Here is a 6000-nt window from a genome sequence, read left to right on the forward strand (position 1 = left end):
GTGAACAAAGAGAACAGAATCTGTCCTATATTGAACTTATCTGGATAATGGATGAAATTTTTAACTAGATGCCTGATTATTAATAATGATTTGTGTAATTTTGCATGTGATTCAGTTGCCTCCATACTAATAAAGAGTATATAACACCTCATATGGTTATTGAGTGGCTTAAATGAGATAATTCACATAAAATGCTCAGAATAGTGCCACAAAAAGGGTATATCAAGTGTTAGCTGTAATATTTGTTGTTCACTTGTGCCTGTGATCTTAAGCAAGATCACTTTTCTGAACCTCTGCCTTTCTTGTGTCAAAAATCTGCAAAGTTTAAATATACTCCAGACTTCCCTGGGATTGGAGAAGGAGGTTATTTTACTACTCACATTGTTCATTAGAATGATTTAGGGAGCTTTTCAAAACATAATAGAAGAACTATTATTTAAAAGCATTACATTTGTAATAATTCTCAAATGACATAGTTATAAAAATGACTGCTAGAGATAATAAAAAAATAAAGTTAAGCAATTCCCTGGTCAGTTAAAAGTTGAAGTGTTCTTCATTTGTGATAAATACTGCCTACAAATAAATCTCAAAAATGAACCAGAAAAGTGAGCCTGCTTACTCATAAACTCAGTGATGACATGTTTTGTATTTCAGGTAAATATCAGATTGAGTCCCTTTATGATAAGAAACAAGAAAGTTATATCAAAGTTGAAGTGACAGCTGCTTATAAAATCCCTGGGGTAGAGGAAGTGATCCAAATGTACTGGTTTAGCTTGACATTCTTCTAACAGGGTATCAGACTGAGCATTTGTTTGGAATTCTGTGTGTCTTTGGCAGGAGGCAACACTAGGGCATTAATCACACAGAACAGATGAGACTGCTTTCATTCTTTGGTCAAGTTGCCTCAGGGCTCCATTTTGAAGTATATTTCATAGTGGTCATATTTTATAATATCCAGGAAACAGAATAAGACCATAAAACTATACAAGATCAATTTTAGACACTCTCATTTATCAGAAGTGAAAGATATCCTAGTTCAGTATTTTCATTAAGGAATATGTGGTACTTGACCTATTTTAGAAATGGGGCAAAAACCACCGGTAGCCCGGAGCAGGGGTCCCTAACCCCCGTGCCACAGACATGTACCAGTCCATGGCCTGTGAGAAACCAGGCTGCATAGCAGGAGGTGATCAGTACAGTGGACCATCAAGTGAAGCTGAGCTCCACCTCCTGTCAGATCAGCAACAGTATTAGATTCTCACAGGAGCACGAATCCTACTGTGAACTGTGCATGTGAGGGATCTAGGTTGCATACTCCTTATGAGAATCTAATGATCAAGGTAATGTGCTTAAAAAACCATCACTGTCTCCCCAACCTTGTCTGTGGATAACTTGTCTTCCTTGAAACTGGTGCCAAAAGGTGGGAGACTACTGGCCTAGAGGACCTGTTTCTGGAAGGTCTTGGTAAGTCCAACTTCCTGGAGTTGGTTGTAAAGACACTAATTTCTGAAATGGTACCAGTTTCTGTTTGTCTTGTCTTAGTACCCAACAGAGGTTTGTCACTCACATTAATCTCCTGTTAGCTCTCTTTCTGTAGTGTGACCAGGTGGAGAGGGGGCAGATATCTATTATTAAGAAGAGACTACTGGGGTTTACAGGCTCCCTCTGCTTTCCAGAAACAAAATCACATCCTTTCAGATTATCTTCAGTTATTTAAACAAAGTATTAAAAATAAAATTGAAGATATTACCTTTTATATGCAGTTTAAGATGTTCGAATACATTTACTTAATTTCATGAAAAATAGAGATAAATATTAAGTCCCTTAAAATGAAGGCTAAAGTGACAACACAGTTGCAACAAGCACATCCAATACCCAGATACTGGTTTCTAAATGCTATTTTTTCAACAAAAAGAGCCAGATGACTTTGAGAAAAGGCCAATTCAGAGTAGGGGGAATATACAAGCTGTGCATGGGCCCTCTTGTAATGTCAAAAGGTAGGGAAGTGCTTACAAAATTATGGGTCATGTTTTATAAGAAACTATTCTTAATGACTTGCTTTTAAAATTTGGTAGAAAGAAAAAAGTTTAACTTTACAGTAGAAAAGCATGACAAGCACTAGCTCACCCAGGTGATCAAGATTAACATCACTAATGACAAGTCATGTTGATAGCACAAACCTTTGATATGATACGATGAGACTGGCTATTCACCTCTGTGGCCTTCCTCCTAAAACCATCTAACCCTGACCTAATCATGAAGAAATACATCAGACAAATTGCAACTGAGGGGCATACAGTAGATATAAAATGTTTCCATCATGACAACAAACTCCTTAATGTGTTGTTGAAGTCAGATTCCTATTCTTAGCTCCAGACAATAACTTATCTGCCATAACTATAGAATGATCATAATTTCCCTAGAAAATTATATAAATGGAATCTATATGTATATATGACATATATATGTGTATATATAGGGTCTGTCTCTATATATAGCTCAGCAAAATGTTTTTGACATTCATCTGTACAATTGTATATATCAGTAGTACATACATTTTTATTGCTGAATAGTAGTCTACTGTAAACATATACCACAATTTGTATACTACAACTACAATTTATTTGACCATTTATATTTCATGGACATCTGCACTGTTTCTACTTTTTCACTATTGCAGATAAATATGCAATGGGAAGTTATGAATGGCTGTTTATATTTTTATGTTAGATTACATGAATAATTGCTTACAAGTAGAATTTCTGGGATACATGCTTAGTGCCTGAAAACATTTAGGAGAAACTGACAAAATTGTTTTCACAAATGGTTGTACTTTTTTTTTATTATACTTTAAGTTCTAGGGTACATGTGTACAACATGGAGATTTCTTACATATGTATACACGTGCCATGTTGGTGTGCTGCACCTATTAAGTCCTTGTTTACATTAGGTATATCTCCTAATGCTATCCCTCCTACCCTATGACAGGGCCTGGTGTGTGATGTTCCTCTTCCCATGTCTAAGTGTTCTCATTGTTCAACTCCCACCTATGAGTGAGAACATGCAGTGTTTGGTTGTTTGTCCTTGTGATAGTTTGCTGAGAATGATGGTTTCCAGCTTCATCCATGTCCCTACAAAGGACATGAACTCATCTTTTTTATGGCTGCACAGTATTCCATGGTGTATATGTGCCACATTCTCTTAATCCAGTCTATCATTGATGAACATTTGGGTTGGTTCCAAGTCTTTGCTGTTGTGAATAGTGCTGCAATAAACATACATGTGCATGTGTCTTTATAGCAGCATGATTTATAGTCCTTTGGGTATATGCCCAGTAATGGGATGGCTGGGTCAAATGGTATTTCTAACTTTAGATCCTTGAGGAATCGCCACACTGACTTCCACAATGGTTGAACTAGTTTACAGTCCCACCAACAGTGTAAAAGTGTTCCTATTTCTCCACATCCTCTCCAGTACCTGTTGTTTCCTGACTTTTTAATGATCGCCATTCTAACTGGTGTGAGATGGTATCTCATTGTGGTTTTGATTTGCATTTCTCTGATGGCCAGTGATGATGAGCATTTTTCATGTGTCTGTTGGCTGCATAAATGTCTTCTTTTGAGAAGTGTCTGTTCATATCCTTTGCCCACTTTTTGATGGGATTGTTTTTTTCTTGTAAGTTTGTTTGAGTTCTTTGTAGATTCTGGATATTAGCCCTTTGTCAGATGAGTAGATTGCAAAACTTTTCTCCCATTCTGTAGGTGGCCTGTTCCCTCTGATGGTAGTTTCTTTTGCTGTGCAGAAGCTCTTTAGTTTAATTAGATCCCATTTGTCAATTTTGGCTTTTGTTGCCATTGCTTTTGGTGTTTTAGACATGAAGTCGTTGCCCATGCCTATGTCCTGAATGGTATTGCCTAGGTTTTCTTCTAGGGTTTTTATGGTTTTAGGTCTAACATTTAAGTTTATAATCCATCTTGAGTTAATTTTTGTATAAGGTCTAAGGAAAGGATCCAGTTTCAACTTTCTACAAATGGCTAGCCAGTTTTCCCAGCACCATTTATTAAATAGGGAATCCTTTCCCCATTTCTTGTTTTTGTCAGGTTTCTCAAAGATCAGATGGTTGTAGATGTGTGGTGTTATTTCTGAGGGCTATATTCTGTTCCATTGATCTGTATCTCAGTTTTGGTACCAGTACCATGCTGTTTTGGTTACTGTAGCCTTGTAGTATAGTTTGAAGTCAGGTAGCGTGATGCCTCCGGCTTTGTTCTTTTGGCTTAGGATTGACTTGGCAATGTGGGCTCTTTTTTGGTTCCATATGAACTTTAAAGTGGTTTTTTCCAATTCTATGAAGAAAGTCATTGGTAGCTTGATGAGGATGGCATTGAACCTATAAATTACCCTGGGCAGTATGGCCATTTTCATGATGTTGATTCTTCCTATCCATGAGCATGGAATGTTCTTCCATTTGTTTGTGTCCTCTTTTATTTCTTTGAGCAGTGGTTTGTAGTTCTCCTGGAAGAAGTGCTTCACATCCCTTGTAAGTTGGATTCCTAGGTATTTTATTCTCTCTGAAGCAATTGTGAATAGGAGTTCACTCATGATTTGGTTCTCTGTTTGTCTTTTATTGGTGTATAAGAATGCTTGTGATTTTCCCACATTGATTTTTTATCCTGAGACTTTGCTGAAGTTGCTTATCAGCTTGAGGAGGTTTTGGGCTGAGACGATGGGGTTTTATAAATATACAATCATGTCATCTCCAAACAGGGACAATTTGACTTCCTCTTTTCCTCATTGAATACCCTTTATTTCTTTCTCCTGCCTGATTGCCCTGGCCAGAACTTCCAACATTATGTTGAATAGGAGTGGCGAGAGAGGGCATCCCTGTCTTGTGCCAGTTTTCAAAGGGAATGCTTCCAGTTTTTGCCCATTCAGTATGATATTGGATGTGAATTTGTCATAGATAGCTCTTATTATTTTGAGATACGTCCCGTCAATATCTAATTTATTGAGAGTTTTTAGCATGAAGGTTGTTGAATTTTGTCAAAGGCCTTTTCTGCATCTATTGAGATAATCATGTGGTTTTTGTCTTTGGTTCTGTTTATATGCTGAATTACTTTTATTGATTTTCGTATGTTGAACCAGGCTTGCATCCCAGGGATGAAGCCCACTTGATCATGGTAGATAAGCTTTTTGATGTGCTGCTGGATTCGGTTTGCCAGTAGTTTATTGAGGATTTTTACATCAATGTTCATCAGGGATATTGGTCTAAAATTCTCTTGTTTTGTCTCTGCTAGGCTTTGGTATCAGGATGATGCTGGCCTCATAAAATGAGCTAGGGAGGATTCCCTCTTTTTCTGTTGATTGGAATAGTTTCAGAAGGAATGATACCAGCTCCTCCTTTTACCTCTGATAGAATTTGGCTGTGGATCCTTCTGGTCCTGGACTTTTTTTTGGTTGGTAGGCTATTAATTATTGCCTCAAATTCAGAGGCTGTTATTGCTCTATTCAGAGATTCAACTTCTTCCAGGTTTAGTTTTGGGAGGGTGTAGGTGTCCAGGAATTTATCCATTTCTTCTAGATTTTCTAGTTTATTTGCGTAGAGGTGTTTATAGTATTCTCTGATGGTATTTTGTATTTCTGTGGGATCGGTGGTGATATCCCCTTTGTCATTTTTATTGCATTTATTTGATTCTTCTCTCTTTTCTTCTTTGTTAGTTTCGCTAGTGGTGTATCAATTTTGTTGATCTTTTCAAAAAACCAGCTCCTGGATTCATTGATTTTTTGAAGGGTTTTTTGTTTCTGTATCTCCTTCAGTTCTGCTCTGATTTTAGTTATTTCTTGCCTTCTGCTAGCTTTTGAATGTGTTTGCTCTTGCTTCTCTAGTTCTTTTAATTGTGCTGTTAGGGTATCAATTTTAGATCTTTCCTGCTTTCTTTTGTCAGTATTTAGTGCTATAAATTTCCCTCTGCACATTGATTTAAATGTGTCCCAGAGTTTCTG

The sequence above is a fragment of the Pongo pygmaeus genome, chromosome 9 (genome assembly GCF_028885625.2).
Source record: "Pongo pygmaeus isolate AG05252 chromosome 9, NHGRI_mPonPyg2-v2.0_pri, whole genome shotgun sequence".
Lineage (NCBI taxonomy): Eukaryota > Metazoa > Chordata > Mammalia > Primates > Hominidae > Pongo > Pongo pygmaeus.